Raw genomic sequence first — 19,344 nt, 5'->3', positions numbered from 1 at the left:
CTCCTAGCTGTGACAGGAACTATAACCACACATGCATTTTGGAAGAGCAGGAAGAAAAACCCCTCTTTTTAAATCTCATAGTCTGAACAGGTTAATTCATGAACAGGTTAATTCATAATCCAGTCAGCTATGAGCCTTTAGGCTAGGCTTATGAAAACATTTAACTGGCTATACGATAGAGTCCCACTAATGACGAGAGAATCTGAAATTATAATACAAACAAGTTAAAGAACTTCAGACCATAGCTATGGAAATTTTAAAAATGTTAGATGCAGATGTCAAAACAAATTTAATGTATGTACACAAAAGTGATCCGATGGCATGCTTTAACATTGTAACAAGTGCTGCAGACTTCTCTGTAACAAGTTGCACTAGTTTCAACTGTTACAACTATGCTGAAGAATCATTACCCACACCATCTCAATCCAACAAAACCATTCCAAAATTTCAGTGAACTGCTTTTCCTTGAATCACCCTGCTATGTTCTGGCATTATGGAGTATTAATCTTACAAGCGATAGGGAGCTGCAACATTTAACTGGGTGATATGAGGACAGTGTTCCAGCCTCACCTCAGGATTCCTAGCATGAGTTTTGGCGTAGGGGAAACACTAAAAAGAACAGAACTGACTCATATTCAAGGAGAAATCAAGGAGGAAGAGTCATTTTGAATATTCCCAGTCCTGTTTTAGCAAGAGAATTAGAGGATTCCAAACACAAATGCCCATATTTACCACTATCAAACTATTAAACTGGAATTATTGAAAACAAATAGAATGAATTACTAGCATAACAACCAAAATGCAGAAATTTAGTCATATGCTGTATGCCACAGCTTCTGCAAATAAGTAAAGTTAAATTTGGATTGTTCTCCAGTGGAAAGCCCTTCATTTCTTTCAGAAAAGTTGCACATACTGAACAGGTTTGCCATAGCATGCCAGTCCAATATTAACCACCCCTCTCTACCCTTAAACCCACCCATCTTAAAAATTAAAAAAAAAGGCAACACTGCAAACATGTCTGAAAAATAATGCTGGAAGCACTTCTGAAAAGTGTAAAAACAAAGTCAGGAAGTGTATCCACTTGAAAATATTCTACTGCAGCTCAAAATCCACAAAATCCAGGGGGACAGCCATGTTGGTCTGCAGCAACACAAACCACCAAGAGTTCTGTGGCATCTTAAAAGACTAGCTAATTAATTTTAGCATAAGCTTTCATAGACTATCATCATATGCATCCAATGAAGTGGAGTGTGGCTGATGAAAAGTTATCTGAAAATAAACTGGTTCTTCTTTAAAGTGCCACAGGATTCTTTGTTAATTGATACCATGTATTTCAAGACTGTACAGTTCAGTCTGCATCACTGTGCTATTGCAACATTATGTGTATTCAAAATGCCTCAAAGAAAACATTTAATCATAAGGATCACTTCAGAAACAAAATAAAGAGGCTGAAGCTCACTGGTACAGCACATATCTTGTCATACAGAAGGTTCCAGTTGCCTGCCCAGGAAGTGGGCAGATAGTGCCATACTGTGCAAGATCAACAATGAACCATTATCCCAAGCTGTTCTTATGCTGGGGTAGGGGTCTTTTCTAGAAGTAACACTGCTGTAAGGAAAACTAAGGGGAAGCGCTTGACTCAAAGCTGAAGGGGAAATGTTACTACTGAAACTATTACTACCAGAACACCAAAATTGTTCTCTTAAAAGGGTTTGCGACCTGCAGTAGGGCCACAGTTTAGTTCAAAACTGGTGCTTGAATATACAAGGCCTTAGGTTCAACCCCCTAGTATAGTGTTATTCAAACTGTGAGGCGCGGCTCTTTAGGGCAGCACCAGGAACTGAAAGGGGAAGCGCAGGATGTCCTCTCACAGCGATACAGTCACACCCCTGGGCACAATACAAGCCCGTCTTCTGCCCCATTGTTGTCTGCGCTTTTTTTTTAAAAGAAGGGGAGTTGCTCAGCTGCTAGAGTGGCTGCTGCTGCTGCCCTGCCCTCTTCTGAGCATGCTCAGCTTGCAGTCCTTAACCCTCGCTGATCCTTGTCTCATTGGTTCCTAGTTCCCAGCCTGGGATCGCTTCTCATCAAAATGAAATCTCTCTTTTCAACCCCCTCCTCTTCCACTCCCCCCTTTCCATCACCAAACCTTCCTGCTTTACTCCCCCTCCCCCAATTAAAATGCTTCCTATTTTACCAATCATCAGGGGTCTTAAAGTTGCTTCCATGCAGTTGGTAAAGGGGGAGGGGAGAGACAAGCACACACTTTACTTGGCCAGGAGCAGGAAAAGGGGACTGTTTTTAAAGGGATTTATTAATCTTGTTGTTTGACTGAAGAGGAGAGGCTGTATTTTTAAAGTGATGAAACTTGCTATTTGAAGGGAATACTTATCAGCCATTGAAGAAGTGATTGCCAGCCCAATCCTATCCACACTTTCCTGGGAGTAAGCCCCATTGACTCTAATGGAACTTACTTCTGAGTAGACATGCATAGGCTTCAGCTGTGCATCTCCTAGTATAGGAAACAAATCAGCTTCCTAACCAAACCCTTATCAGCTCTGATATATTTTCATGGTCTATTTTTGTTTTCCACACCAGCTGCTGGAAAAATTTAATTTCATTAAATTAATAAAGGGTTCAATCCTATCCAAGGAGAATGGGAGAAATGACTAGTTGGATTGGGGTCCACAGGGGGGTTTGTGTGTAATGTTGGTCAGACTGGTTGTTCACAAAGTTCATTTGACAGAACAATTCTATTGGTATGCTTACAAAATTTAAAAAAATGAGTCCTCCTGGACCAGACAAAATCTACTTACTCCAGCATCCTGTCTCCAACAGTGATCAGCAGCTGATCATTTATAAAGCATGTATATTGCTGTGTATTAATAATATATTTTTAAGATTTGCATTTAATTAATGATTAATATAATTAATATTAATATAGTTAATATATATTTAATATTTAATATAATATTATATTTAATATATTTAATATAGTTAATATTTCTGGCCACTTCCTGTTTAATGATGTCACTTCCAGCCCTCAGGAACATGATGGGGAGTCATGGCCAACAGCCATGGGGTTCAAGGGAGCCACTGGCCGGAAAGGTTTAAGTACCACTGCCCTAGTATCTCCAAGTAAAGGGCTGGAAAAGATCTATGCCTACCAAACAGCAGATGTTATTGGGCAAGGTGGGCAAGTGACCAAGGAAGGTTTGGATCTAGAAGCCAGTCTCAAAATTTTAAGAGCTAGATAACAATAGCTCTTAACAATTGACCCCCTCCCCACACACACACACACCCACACACAGAAAGGTTTATATATAAACAAGCATAGAGAAGAACTTAATGGACATTTATGTCATACAAAACACACTGTGAAGTGAAATGACAAATAAGCTACTCATTTCTTTCCACAATCATATTATAGGTTTATGCAGGGTTATATGTATATAGCTTGGTTAAATTGTTAAAATAGGTTTTGCCCTTTGGGGGGGGGGTGTGCGTGTGTGTGTGTGGTGGTTGCCAAGTGTATATCTTTAAAACTTCTAAATAAAAAAATAAAACCAGTACAGATATACTTTATCAAAAATGGATATGCTGTTAAAGTCAGACTGAATGCCTATGCAGAACTCAAAGTAAAAATTACTTCACTTTGCATAACTGTTAAGAAGCTTTGACGCAACTACTGTGCACACCCAACCAACCAAACAAAAACCAATTTCTCCCTTGTGAGCAAAGGTTGTCTTGGCTCTGTTTCAATATGAAAATTCAATCAAGTTCCAGAATCTTTTGGTTTCTGCTCATTCAACACTTGACCACCTTTGAATGCCAAACCTTTACTAGGAGCACTGGAATCAGACAGTAGAAAGTTTGACAAAGATGTGACTGTCACTGGCATAACTGGGTGGGGGCAGACGGGGCAAATGCCCCATGCAACAACCCTCCAGGGGCTCCTCAGAGCCACGCCCTCGCCCCTGCCCCCCCCCAGGAGGAGCGCCCAGGAGCTCTGCTGAGAGGCAGCTTGCTGCCTCTCTGTCAGTCCCTGGGTGCCAACTAAGCTGCCCCTCCCCTCCCCCTTTATAGGAGGATAGGAGACAGGCATCCTAGAGAGGCACTGATGCTCTAGGTTGCCCATCTCCTCTCCTCCTATAAAGGGGGTGCAGCCCAGTTGGCGCCGAGACGCTGCCTCCCAGGAGCGCTCCTGGGTGCCCCTGCTCCGCCATTGATGGCATCCCTCAGAGGCAGAGCAGAAGCAGCGCACGCCCCCTCCAAAGTCGGAGGGGACGCGTGCCGCTTCCCGGCCCGGCTCACTCCGCCTGCGCCTCGTGGGGCATCCCTGCAAGGTGCAGGGGAAGCTTCCCGGCCCAGGTCGCAACGCCTGGACCTCGCAGGGCATCCCTCCAAGGTGCAGGGGAAGCGTTACGCGCCCTCTCCGACTTCGGAGGAGACGTGTGCTGCTTCCTGGGTCCCATGCAGCCTTCTGCGCAGCTTACAAGCTGCGCGGAGGTCTCCACTGCAGCAGTGGAGACCCCCTGGCACAGAAGGCTCCATGGGGGCCTCGGCTGCCTCCTCCATTCCCCCTTGTTTTCAAAGGGGGAATGGAGGAGGCAGCTGCATGGAAGTAATTGCAGTGACAATGACATCACCGTAATTACTTCTGGGTCAGGTGCACGGGGGGGCGGAACGGGGTGTGGGGGTAGAATCCTGGGGGTTGCCCCGGGAGCGGGGACCCCCAGGAACGCCACTGGTGACTGTGCACTGTCTTTTGTTCATTTCTTTCAGTCACCATTCAGGTCCAGGACCTACAAAACTAACAACAGAGCCCTATGATTTTTTTTTTTGTCTCTAACAGAAACTAGGCAGCAAAAGCGTTCTTTAGATCTCAAAGCAGACATGTTTCTACCAAAAATGCCACAAGACCACTTTATAAACAGTAGAAGCATGGCCAGGAAGCATGGTTAAGTCACAGTTACCTTCTGGCCTCTTGTTCTAGATTTATTTCTTAATAAAATATGTCGACTGATAAGTGTCCACTGCACATATATCCCTTGGGCAGTTGTGAAGGCAGTAAGAACTCTGCATGCCATCACATTAACTTTTGCTCTATGATAAATATAGAGCACATCATGAAATTCAAATAAATTAAACAAATATGCCATTTGTTCTGATAGGATCTGCATATCTGAGTATATGAGAGAGTATATGATAGAGCGAGAGATCAAAACAAACTCAAGATGAGGTTATATGCAGTGGGACTATAGTACATCCCAAAAGCTGACCTTCTGTGATATCACCAGATGGACCACCTCATCCGGGGGGGGGGGGGGGGACGCATGGCATCAAAGGTGTTATTCTGGGATATCCTCTGCATCCCCCAAATGTATTCAGGAAAGCAAGTTTGGATTAATGCAGGGGTCTGCAACCTGCGGCTCTAGAGCAGCATGTGGCTCTTTCAGCTGTCTGCTGCGGCTCCTCCAGGTGAAAGTTGCAAAGGGGGTAACAGGAGGCACCTGTGTTGGGAGGGCAGGCTGCTTCCCTCTGAGCTCACTGCCCTCCTCTCCCTTCACCCCCACCTGCCCCACATTGGTTTCCCTTTTCAATTTTGCCCGCTCTGCAGGCTTAAGGTCCCTGTTTTTCCCTTCCCCAACTCTCCAGCAGGCTCAGCCAATCAGCATCCAGCAGGCTCCTGGCTTTTTCTGTTGGAATGGCTCAGGGCCCTTTACTGGCTGACCACCAGCCAATCCTGAGCTGCCTTCCTCCTCAGCCATTGCGAGCCCTTGCAGCCCACCTTTCCCTGAGCAGGTCCCCACTCAGTGCAAGGAGAGGCTTTTCCTCCACAGCAGAGGAGACATCCTGTGTGTCTACTCAGTAGTAAGCCCCATTACAGTGGATGAAGCTTGCTCCCAGGAAAGTGTGCCTGGGATTGCAGCCTTGGCACCTGCTCCTATGTGTGTCTACTCAGTTGTAAGCCCCATTACAGAGGATGAAGCTTACTCCCAGGAAAGGGTGCCTGGAATGGCAGCCTTGGCACCTGCTCCTATGTGTGTCTACTCAGTTGTAAGCCCCATTACAGAGGATGAAGCTTACTCCCAGGAAAGGGTGCCTGGAATGGCAGCCTTAAAGCCTGTTCAAGGCCAAGCGCAAGGACGGGTGAGTGGGAGCCTGCGCAGGTCTGTTCCAGAGTAAGCCCTGATGCTTCCCTGGGCTACTCCCAGGAAGGTGTGGAGGGCTGCAGCCTCAGCCCCCTCCTATGCAGGTCTACTCACAAGTAGTCAGTGAGGCTTCCTCCCAGGAAAGTGTGGAGAGGACTGCAGCCTGAGAGCTCCAACCAACTTGTCTGCTCAGAAGTCCCATCGTAGCCAATGGGCTTACTCCCAGGATAGTGTGGAGAGGGTTGCAGCCTGAGTGAGGGAGGGAGGGCAGGCAGGCAGGCAGGGCAGAAGCTGGCCTGTGGTTGCACCCCCCACCTTCCCCCCCCCCAGCTCTGGCTTCTTCTCTTCCCCACCTCTGGAGTCTGTATCCTTTTTTCCTTCCAGCAGGGTGCCTCTGGAAGGTGGGGGGAGTTCTTTAGTATTCATGTAAGATAAGCAGATGTCACAACCGACATAAGTATTGGAATCCTGGAAGATCTGGTGAGGAGATAGATGTGGTGTCAGCAGTGGCCCCTTTAAGGGTAAGGCCTGGGCATCCAGCAGAGTGTGCTGCACAGCTGCAGCCACTTGAAGGCAATAGGGCCCTCAGGGATATAAGGAGCACCTGAGGAAGGGGGTGTGGGTTGTAGAAGGAGTGCAGGTTGGAGGTAGGAAATGAGACTGACTGGCCTGACTTACTTTGGAATCTGATCTTGGACTGTGACTTGGCTTATTGACTTTGGACTCTGCCCTGGATGCTCTGACTGACTTTGTGACTAATGGACTGCTGGAGACACTGGAGTTTGGTGTGTGGCTGCTGTGCCCAAGACCTGCTGAGGACCCAGGGTCTGCTGTAGTGGTGGGAGGCTGCTGGCAGGAGAGAGGACCTCTGCAGGTTGAACAGGCGAGCTACCATGGAGGTGGGGTCCAGCAGGACTGCAGGGCAGAACCAGGGTCATTTGTTGGGGGAAAGAAGGGGAGCTAATTTGCTTAAAGTGGGCCTAATTCTCCAGGCAGAGAATGGCCTTGGAATCAGGCAAAACACCATAGAGGACCAGGCGTCTGAAAACACAGGACAAGAATGTATGACAAAACTAACTAAAAGCTACAAGAGGGGGCTACATTATAAAAATGGGACCTATAAGAGCATAAAGGTGCAGTATTATCTTCATTTTAGATGTCAAAAGGGTTTTGTGGCTCCTGAGGTTTTTTTCCTCCGGAAAATTGGTCCAAATGGCTCTTCGAGTGTTTAAGGTTGCCAACCCCTGGATTAATGGGTGATGCTCTCAAGGAATGGGTTTATTAGAAAGACATTTCAGCCACTCAAGTTGCCTAGTCTAGTTCCCTTTTTATCTCTCCTAGCCCTTGCACAGGTGCCATCTTGCCCCACACAACCTCTTGGGAACTCATGTCTCTCAAGACCTTGGTGCATCGCTTCAGTCAGTATCTGGGCTATCTCCTACCAAGCAAGTTCCACTGAACTCAACATGACAGAACTGTAGAGTTAGAAACATACTGTCATTCACATTAATGGAGGAAAGTAAAGCTGTATACTTCAAGGCAACTTCACAAGTAATGTTGAGTGGGGAAGCAAAGTCTGTTTACATAGCAGTAGACACTGAGTGACCAAGCCTCACCAACTCTTCCACATTGCTCACATACATGCAGTGCCCCCTGTGACACAAGCCCCTTCTCCTTTCTCTAGCTATCACAGCGATACACATTGAAAGTTAGTGAAATGTTCTTTTCTTTAAAAACCACCAAGAGAATTGGAAAGTTCTTTAAAAGCCCTACATGACTTGGAGCTATGATATCTGAGACTGCATACTTTTGTATAATCCGGTTTGTCCTCTCTAGCCATCAGAGAAGACCCTTCTAAAGGTACCATCGCCCATAGAGGTGGGAGGGGTAGCGGCAAGGAATAGGGCCTTCTCAGTAGTGACACCAACTTCATGGGACTCCCTCTGTTTTAGCTTATGCTCCCTCCTTAGAGGCTCTCCAGCAGGACCTAAAGACATGATTATTTAGAGCAGCCTTCTGAGCCCAGGTCTTTTAATACCCGATATTGTGGGTTTTTTAGGCAGGCTAATGTTTTTTATGGGCCTGATCCTTTTTTTTATTGCTGCTAGTTTTATGAGTGTTTTTTGTCTTTTAATGAGGTATTTTAATGCTGCCTTGTTTTTAAGTAGATATTGATATTTATGGTTTTTATGTGATTTTATGTTGGAAGCTGTTTGAATGGGAGATAAAACAGCATAGAAATTTAGCAAAACAAAGTTGCAATTCACTGCCAATGACACAAATACTGCATCGCCAAGTAAACACAGATATGAGAAAAGGGATATGTATGTGGATATGCATTACGGTTACAGAAGTAGGAAACAGGGTTGAGATGTATGAAACTAAACCAGGGCACAGGAGCTTCCTATCCTCAGATTACTGAAGGACTCTGTAGACACTGGTCTGCATGTTTTCAACTCCACCTTAGCAGGTTTTATTTTTAAATAGAAATAGAATGTCTCAAGATTTTGTAATACACAGTTCACAGATTCTACATATTATAGCAACTGTTAACAAGGATCCAGAAGGCTAATGAAAACTAGCAATACAGTTCAGTACACCACACTGTCTTCCTGTTCCATGACTATACAATTCATGAAATGCAAACGATAAACAAAAGATTAAACAAAGAAGAACTCTAACCAACAAAAATATGTTAAAACAACATGTCACAGGAGTGTTCCCACTGGTAACACACAGTGACACATGGCTGTCTTTCATGGACCAACTGTGGAAACCCTAACATTACTCCATCCCCTCAGGTAGCACTTCAGTCCGGTCAGGGTGTGCCATTCCTTCCCCCAAGGAAGAATGCTCTGCTCAGCACTCTACATTCTCATCACTTCTTTCCTAATGGAGATTTTCCCTGGTTCCTCTGCCTTGATCCTACTCCAAAGATGACAAAGAGAGTGCCAGAAACCTTCACAGACGCTTCAAAACCCACTCTGACTCTAAAACAGATATGTCACAGGAGGGAAAAATACAAAATTAGTATTTCAGAGTACAAGGAATCCAACTGTGCAATTCTTTTGTCCATCTAATTATGAAATGATCACTCTTACTCTTCAGTTGAGAGACAACCAATTATTTAGTTAAGCAATGGTCTACTAAAGTGAGAAAGTATTAAAATAGTGCCAACATGCAAGAGCAAACCCTGGCAATGATGAAATAGGCAGCAACATCTCAATCCAAAACAGTTTTTTAAAAATCCTAAGATTGGCAGAATTCTCACTTTCACTTCTACAAGAGAACTGCCAAACGCACAAGTACAAATAATCACCAAGCTTTCAGTAATTCATGTGGGAAAGGACATGACAATCCTGCAGAAAGGTTCAGAAGCTCAAGGACTTTTAGAACCCAAGTTTTAAAGTGGTACTGATGTGGCTGGAAGCAGAAGGCAGGAATAACTTAAAAAAGAGGTAGGTTACACACTATGCATCCTACATTTCCCTCGCACAGATTTGATGCTTTCATTTTAACCAAGAAGTGGCAAATGGGAAAGGTAATGAAGTAGCAACATTTCAAAGCTGAGGGCTGAAAGTTGTTGATGAAAATGAGGGCTAATTGCCACTAAAGTTTTTTAGTCCATACAACGCTCTAGCTTTTACTGAGTAATTGACCAAAATTACAGATGACATTAGAAGTAAAGTAGATATGAAATTTTAGGTACCATGTCTCAGTGTTTTAAGTTATAAGCACTCTTCATTCAGGGATTCATTTATGAATAAAATTAAACTATCCAACATTCTCTAAGGCAGCCATTTTCAACCACTGTACTGTGGCACACTGGTGCACCATGAATGGTCCCCAGGTGTGCTGCAGGGGTTTGGTGGAGGGTAATTTATTAAAAGGATCGTTGGGGATATGAGCCCCCCGCCAACAGAAAGATATACCTTGTCAATTGTCCAAAAACTGATGGTATGCCTTAACAATTTTAGAACCTTGTTGGTGTGCCATGAGACGAATAAGGTTGAAAATCACTGCTCTAAGGTGTTTATTACACACACAAACACACACACACACACCATTATCATAACCTAACATAATACAAGACATTCAAAAACTGATCTCTAAGCAATAAAGCAAAAATGGAACATGTCATGGGAGAGACCGTCTCCAACACCATCATAGGCATAAAAAATTCAACAAAGAGTTGACACAAACACGACATATCTTGTTCAAAATGTTTGTCATTGCTCATCCTTACATGTTTTTGAAGTGTGGATGTAAATCAGTTGCAGAAATATCTTTAATTGCTTTGAGTCATTTATACAATATTGCATCATTTCTACTGTCTGTTTGAAGGTCTCTTATTCATTGTTCATTTTAGCACTTTGGATTTCTATTAAATATTCAGTTTTAAATGTGTCTTTTTATGTCCCTGAGGAAAATCTTTGGCCAAAATATGTTGGGCATACTTCACAAAATAGAATTACTACTTTCAGCCATCAGCCAAAGAGAGGCCTGCTGCTTCCTTCACTATTTCAGTCTTTGATACTCCCTGTGGAGACTATTTGCCCAAAATTTCCAGCTTCCAAACCTTCCTGATGCCAAGGTCTGGATTTTTAACCCAAGGGACACTACCAGAATTGATAACACAGGCCAACACACATTTTGCTTCCTTAAATGTTACACCAATTCCTGGGTATATTTGGGGTGCCGATTCCAAAAATGGCATCCGTTTTGCCCTATCACGTCTAGTTTTGGAGATATGGCATAGTCCCTTTAGGGAATGGTTCAAGCAGCTTCCTCATGAGGAAGCCTACACCATGGCTTCCTCGTGAGGAAGCAGCTTGAACCATTCACTAATGAGGCTATACTATATTTCCAAAACTAGATGTGATAGGGCAAAACGGATGCCATTTTTGGAATCGGCACCCCAAATTCATATCAAACCACCATAAAGTTTGGGAAAAACTTTTCTGACCCTCAATTTTGTAGGCCTGTGTAATTATTCATTCCTCATTATGTAGGAGACCATTAGAAAATACCAAACAGATAACATCACACTGAAGGTAAGAGCAAATCTTCCTGTAAAATTGATGGTTCTGGTTTGTGTCCTTTTTTTTCACAGGAGAAGCAAAAAATAGCAACCTATTCCAAACTGCCTTGAAATGATCACCACAAAATGCAAAGCATATATTAAAAATGGACTCACAGCCCACATACAAGGCATACAACACTAAGCTTTCAGTTCTGTTTACATCAGCAACCACTGCTCAAGGAATTTCATTGCTAAGGAAACCAACCTGGCACATAACCAACCTGGCTAAAATGCCAAAGTCATAGTCATGTCGACTACAATGTTCTTTACAAAAAAACAAAACAAAACAAAAAGACTGTGGCAGGAATGGGTCTCTCTCTCACACGTTTCAGAAACGGTCTATTGAAATGACTGCCAAAATGTAGTATGCATTGTTTTTCATGGAAGAACAGCAGCTAAATATCAAGATAATGAAACACTAGTACATGTGCTCAGATAAATAAACAGAAAGGAAAAAGCCAAGCATCATTTCAATCTGTGCTCAACATATGAAGTGCCACTAAATGGAGGCCAAATTTACTGGAAAAAATCCAGTGAACTACACCTTTAATCAGAAGAAATGAGAAAAATTTATATGTTTGAATAACTGCTACAAATTCTTAATGCTAGGCAGACAGTCCTCTGCCACACAACACAGATGCTTATTGTCAACAGCACACCTCTCCATTTCATTCTAGCTACTGTTTTCATGGAATTTATTTTGCTATGTAGCCACTGCAAATGAGTCATTCCTCCTTTCCATTGTCGTCCTCATCTTTTGTGGAGAAGCAAGGAACACATACAGTAATTGCTACTTTCAAAGTCTAGCTGGTTCACTATATTCAGGTTTCCTTCTCTGCTGTTAGCTAGCTCTTTTTTTCTGACCAATTCATTCACTTTTTTTAAAAAAAGATAGACTGTAGACAGTACACACATGCATTGTGCACTTCAGTGCGCACATCCAAGAACAAACATAGGCAGGATTGGTCCTCAATTGATGTATACCTACATAGGTATTTATGCAAACTGAACACTTTACCTACATGTTGGTCTTTGAACAGACCCTTTTTCTCTTCATGCAGCATAATCTGTTATGGGTTTGTGGAAGCATAACAGTCAAGTCCCTATTGTGGGGACAAATACAGGCAGCCTCACAGATCCAGTCTCCACAGTTTCAATTATCCACAGATCTGTTGGGGGGGCAGGACCACCCCATGCCCATATTCCATGAGAACTGCTGGAGGTATGGATGTTTCTTGTTTAAACAAAGGACATTTTTGTTTCACTGAAGACTGCAACATGCAGGCATGTTGCAACATGCAGACTAACCAGCCTTCATGCTAGAGGGAGATTAACAGAACATTAGAACAGAACTGTCCTGCTTCCTGTTAATGGTCTATTAGTCTTCTCCCTTAGCGTGCAGATTGAAACACCTATGTGGAAAGAACCAAGATCCACAAGTCAGTTTGTGATCTATTTCCAACACACCCATCAGCAGAGAAGAAACTGTCCAGCAGCTTCCTACCCAGTCAGATGTACCAAAGAATCATAAACAAGACAATCCTGTATCTGCAGTGACAGGTCTTAACTGCTGTTTGAAAGAGACTTTAATAGAAGGCTCTAAATAAATTGTTGCTTCCCAAACAGAATCAACATGCCCTTTTAATATACGGAACAGAGGGCCATCTGGTTTCACTTCAAGATGTATGCTGAAAATGGCTGTGTTCTTCATCACAAAAGCTGCCGTTCCCCTCCCCCCATCCCACCGCATCCCCAGATACAATGGAGTTAGGTCTGTATTTTCATTCCCTCTCACTATCAAATCTCCACTGTCTGAAAAAAAAAGCTAAGGACAACAATAATGACATTGTTTCTATACATCCAACCCCAGGTTCTGAACTGCAGAAGCCTCAACCAAAAAAGTGACATATCCCGTTTTACTGCATTTCCCTGTTGTGTACAACCTATTTTTGCTGTGCTCTGCAAATAATTATGCCGATTTTATTCTGGTGTGTTTTTTCCCTAGTTTAATACATTTCTTGAGAAGCATGTCCATTTACCTGAAGTGGTAACAGCCTCAGTTGGTCATATAAGCAGCAGAGCACTTCCTGGTACCCGAGGGTGACAACAGAAAGTAAACAAAGAATACCAAATGGTTGCTTGAATGTAGGGACAAGCACTTTACTTGATATGAAAATTTTGTCCAGGAAATTATGACACTGGGATCTCCCACACAGTTCAGCCTTAAAAGCGCAGTAGGCAAATATATGCAAACAGCATTTCACATGCTCTACAGTGGGTGACTCACATGTCCATCTCTGTCTTGCATGCTCCTAGGTAAGCACATCCGCTTAGCTCCTGCTATCTGGCTGACTCATACTGCCATCTATGCTATGTCGTTCCATGTTGATAGTTTTGCACTGTGCAGGAGTTTATTCTCAACAGTTTTTTGGTCATCATTTTTCCCCTAACAGTTTCCTATAGCCAGAGGGGTTTGTTTCCAGTGAGTAAGATAGAGGATCACAGTCAAAGTCTTACTGAACACAATGGGCTTACTTCTGAGTAAAAAAAATTCAAATTCAAAGTTTTCATACACCTCTACATATAGCTTGATGACATTTTCAACAGCACTATAAATTAACTTGAGCATGGATGACCCTGTGACAAGGCAAAATAGTTAGGATTCAGAGCTTAAGCTGAGCCCAGGATGCAACACTGGAAGATACCCAACTCCAATTCAGCGCTATGGCTCAGTTCCAGAACTTGTGAAGAGGCAAGAAAGTGCCTCTGAACATGCAGAGAATACAGAGTTTAATTTCAGCCAGTTCACAGCCAGTGGAATCGGTTTTCAATGGCAAGGTTGAAATACCTGGCACAAGAATGCATTAAGTGACCACAATTCCCCAAGAAAGTGCACATGGCCTTTCCTCAATACTGAACAATTTCAAGGGAACACAGGAGGGCAATTCAATTCAATTCAATTCAGGGTGCAATCCTAACCCCTTAAGTCAGTGCTTTCCAGCACTGACTTAAGGGCAATGCAGCTCTGAGGTAAGGGAACAAATATTCCCTTACTTTGAGGAGGCCTCCATGAGTGACACCCAACTGCAGGATGCAGCACGTCCCACTGGCACCACTGTGCCAGTGCTGGAAAGCACTGACATAAAGGGGTTAGGATTGCACCCCCAATACAGTCAGAGACCAGCATAAACAAAACACAACCATACTGATGTGTATCAAACATAGATTTAAAAGGCTACAAGATTTTAACAATACACATCATACCAAAACAAAACAGGAGGGCAAGAATAAGATACATTACCTGGATTTTCAGCTATATTCACCAAGGAAGACTGGTGAGTTAGAAGCTCATAGCTTCTATATATAAATATGACAAGTCTTGCAAAAGTCTTAATGGGCTGAACTCTTGCTCAGCGCTCTTGCTATAAATTTTTATATATTTTTCCAGTATAAATACTGGAAACCTAAAAATACTCACTTTAAAACACACATTTGGGCCATTTCTTAAGACATGCTGCCACTGAGGATCATTATAGGTTATTTCGCAACCTTGCACACACCACAACACACTGTAAGTGGTGTTATCAGGTCTACACCAATACAGATCTTATATCTGTATATTAGATAAGTGCAATGATTAGATAGTAAGATTAGATACTAAATACACACTGATTAGAAATCAGTGGAAAATTTCTGGCAACATGTGCTCAGAAACACCCTAAAAGCCCTCTCTATAGCTTTACAAGGCTGTTATCAGAAGAGAAAGAAAATCCTCCTCCACCACTACCACCACCACCCGATCCTATCCCACATTTATATCCAAATTTTCTTTCAAGAAGCTTAAGGCACTTTTGCATGAGATTAGTTCATTCAATCTTTACAACCACCTGTGAAGTAGATTAGAGTGTGAGAGGGTGATTTGCCCAAGGCCCCCCAGTGAGCTTAATTGCCAATCTAGGATTTGATCACAGCTCTCTCTAGACCCAGTACATCATTCTCAATTAAACCAAGTGACTTCCAAATTAATAAACTCTAAAAAAAGATTTTGCTGTTAAAGTTGAACCATTCAGATTCCCAAGTCAAGAGTGGCCAGGCAAATACTAAAACACCTTAATATTTGCATTTCAAAATGCAAACTGAGGTATTTTCAAATACAAGCAGTTTTGTTTCTCAAACACACCATACTCTACACTATTTTGGAATTGAACAAAAGGAAAGGCACTATTTCACAGCAGGTTACTGGAAAGCAACAGCAAAATCTCTTCTTGGCATGTAGATAACAGTGGACAATTTTGCTAATATCAGCTACTGAATACTCAAATCAGGCACAAGCAGAAGGTACACAATACAGTGCGATTCAGCATTTTGAGATGAGGAGATGTGCATTCTAGAAGCATACTCACAAAATATCCCCCTTCTCTATTCCCATTAGCTTCGAATCCATTTGCTACACTACACCTGCCACCTTCAACTCACCTCCCACTTCTCTGAGAGTACACTAATAGCACCTCGATTAAATGGATAAGAAACTTCAGATGAAAAAGCAGAGCCTCTATGAACAAATAGATGCTATGAGGATTAAAAAGTTGTTACAGGATGCAGTTACGAATTTTTCAAGAAACTCTGCACCAGCTTTCTGATTGTGGCATACTGTAGCCTGGGACAAGAGAGCAGGAGGCTGGGCCTCCTGGGCAGATAGTAATGGAGGATTAGGCCCAATGGCTTTCAGATCCTTTGTAACTAAAATACTTGCCAAGAGAAATGATCTGGTTTCAAGTAAACTACTGCATTCTCTCTGGAACAAGCCATTTCCTTTGAACACTGTTACACTGGTATGGAATTCAGTATGCATGTTCAGGATACAATTCTATATTTCACATATGAATACCAGCTCAACTCTAGCACCTATTTTTAAGGAAGAAGAAATATTCTGCAGTGTGAAAGCTCCCCTGAAGGTCAATACCTCTGAAAAGAAAGTTGGTATGCACATTCAGGACAATTCTCCATTTCACATATGAACCCTGAGTTCAATTACAACATCCATTTCAATACAATTTATTGAAATTTAATAATGTCAAGGCCAGTTGAATACTGCTATTTAATAGTTCTATGAAATAACAGCACACAGCTACAGAGATCCTGTAAGCACCAGTATTCACTTTAGTTAAGGAAAATAGTCAGGGACTTGAGAGAATTAAATTCCAATTTCTAACAAATCACCCGTGTCATCTTGGATAAGCCAAACAAATACTATGTATTTAGCACAAGTTTATGTCAAAACAGTACTACATTGTACATCAGCTGATAAAATTAGGATCAACCACTCATAAAAGTAGCTACAGCAACTTGTTAAAAGTTGTGGCTGTTTGGTTGTACATCCATTTCATCATGACTGAACAAAGCACAGCACCTTTTTTTTTTTTTGCAAAGACATGCTGAAAGAGATGGGTTCCCTTGGAGTCACGAGGATTGGTGTTAGCCAGCATGATAACTCATTGTGTGACCTGCATGAACCTCCTCCTGTACCAGACCATACAGAATCCTTAATAAAGTTTTTTGTCCTGTTACTAGTAAATCGTAATTACTTGGAAGCAACTTACACCATCCACACTCAAGATGATGAAACATGCTTCTGAGTAAACAAACGAGTGAGTAGCTCCTGAGACAAGAGGATGCAAAAGTAACCAGCAGCAATTTAAAAAAAAGAAAAGTGGGGGGGGGAGTAAGAAGTGAGCATGGAGGGTGGCCAGATCATCATGGATCAAGAGCTCAGCCCACACCTGCAAAGGTGCAAGAACCAAAGCAAAAGCAATGCATTTTCCCTCCAGGGTCAAGCAATTGGCCATTCAGCCATTCTCTTCTTTTCTTACTCCCCTTTGTTTGTCAGTGCCGATGATCTGGCGTGCGTGGCTGGCAGGGCTCATCTCTGCAATAGCAGCACCACATTCGCCGCCGCCACCTTCTCTTCTCTGTCAGTGATGCTCAGGGAAGGGAGAAGAAAGACAGTAGCATACCCCTCCCCCTGTTCCCAGTCAGTATTGAGCTCCAAGCGAGAGGCTTTCTTATGGGCAATCAACACCAACACTGCTGCCTGGGGTTGCTACTCCTTGCTTGAGTTTCAAGCAAGTGTGAGAAAGGTGGGGAACCACTCCACAGGTGAGGAAAGAGGCAACAAGAGGAGTGTGCTAAGCCAGTCATTTTAGTGTTATCCCCCCATGGTGTCACCACATGCAAGCCACATCCCCCATACTTCCCTAGTGATGCCACTGCCTTCGAGTTCAATTTGCTTCACAATTGAAGAACAAGGATTAAGAACAGAATCAGCACTGGACTAGAACGGCCATCTTAACAGATTCAATTTAAGGCGATAGAAAACCTTTAAAAGGATTTTTTCTAATTGTTTGGTAATCGGAGAAGTACCTTAATGACAACAAATGTGAACATTTGTAATGAAAACCAGTGAAGTGAATTTTCCAATAAGTTTTGGAACAGCAACATTTTGTGGTGCCCTAAATTAGAGCTGGCACCGCAAGTCAGGTCTGGTTGGTTACATGCCCAGGGCCCTACACCCATGCCCAGTCATGTCCCAACTGGCCACTGGTTGTGGTTTACCAGATGACAGGAAAGGGAGCAGCAGCCACAGCAGTCCTCCTCCTTCCTGGTACCAGCCATTTTAAATTTCCCAAATGCCCCACCCCTGACTTACTTTTGAGACCTAGGGCATTTGAGCATTTTAGAATAGCCAGGTGTGACAAAAAATAGTTTTATCCTCTATTTGGGGGGCTATTTTTCCCTTATTTTTGGACATTTCTAGCCCCTCAAATGCTTCTGGGTTGAGCCAGCCACTTAAAAGCATCTGGGACAGTAGCCTTTGTTTTTCATTTAAAATGCCATTATCTCGCAGCCACCTGCTTTTGTGGAGAGAGTCCTAAGCCTCCTATGGAGACTAGCATGTGCTTACCTATTGGGTAGCCAAACCTGTCTGTCTAGATAAAGATGTGGGATGGGGAGGCCAAGTGGGTTCTACTCCTCCAGTCCGATAATCTAATGACATCATCAAGCCTAGGTTACTTAACTTCAAGCACAGGGATGCTCATGTTTGTTTCTGCCAGTCTGCCATGAAAAACCTAATGCTGGTACACAAAAGGCACATCTTTTGCCTGATCTCTTTAGCCTGGGATGGTGACAGAACTACCATTTCCCCCCATTCTGCTGTTGATCTCATAAAGAGGGAAAGTGAGCAGGTGCTACCTACTTGCCGCTATTCTCCTCACTCAGCCAGCCTTCTCCCAGTACCTTTCTTGACACCGGTCCAGAAAAGAAAAATGGCTGCCAAGGAAAAAGTCTCCTGGGTAATGGGGGGGGGGGCAAACATTTGTCAAAGGAGCAAAGAACTCTCCTTCATAGCGCTGCTGTGATTCACAGCAGAATTCTCTGCCCTCCATCTGAGGCCTGGACCATCCAGCAGCCTCAGACTGACATGACGTTGAGGACTGACATGAAGGCAATCTCCTTTGGTTTTCTGCCTGTCTACTGGTGCGTACAAAGCAGATTCACTAAAAGGGCTTTGTGCCTGAGGTCCCCCACCAAGCTGGCCCCAATCCCTTCCTAAATACAGAATTCATTTAGTATGTTTGATTTATCATTACTAAACTTAGACAACATGACATGCTAATTTTGTATGCTGTATAAATATCTCAGAATGTTTTCCAATAACCCAAAGTAGTTTATCTCAAACGCGTTTAGAGGGAAAGAGTCAATAAAGCACATTTAATGAGGTTTTAACTGTTCTATTGAAACAATTCAGAGGTTTCACTTAAAAATTTATAACTTTCTGGCATTTGACACTCAAGGTAGCTAATAGCAATCAAATACATAATAAGATTCAAAGAAATACAGCAAAAGTTGAACAGGCAGCACAGTAAACCCCAACCATAAGAATAAGCAAAAAATAATAATTTATATTAAAATAATTCTAAATATTTTGAGAAAAGTCAACAGTACACACTCTCCTTACCCTACTAAATTTTAAGAAAAAAGAAGGCACTGACAACTGTTAATTTTAGTGTACCCCAAAGAGCTGTGCATCACATGCTATCCTCAAGAGAT

The 19,344-nt window shown here is 42.8% G+C and overlaps 1 protein-coding gene across 2 annotated transcripts in view; it reads right to left on the bottom strand.

The window, feature by feature from the left end:
• The window catches only part of DIP2B (disco interacting protein 2 homolog B), a 207,698-nt gene that overhangs the window by 121,933 nt on the left and 66,421 nt on the right, over positions 1-19,344 (bottom strand). The window lies entirely within an intron of this gene.

This window comes from Tiliqua scincoides, chromosome 2, assembly GCF_035046505.1.
Source record: "Tiliqua scincoides isolate rTilSci1 chromosome 2, rTilSci1.hap2, whole genome shotgun sequence".
In the NCBI taxonomy this organism is placed as follows: Eukaryota; Metazoa; Chordata; class Lepidosauria; order Squamata; family Scincidae; genus Tiliqua; species Tiliqua scincoides.
The sequence above is the reverse complement of the archived record's forward strand: the minus strand, read 5'-3'. Positions and strand labels throughout refer to the sequence as shown.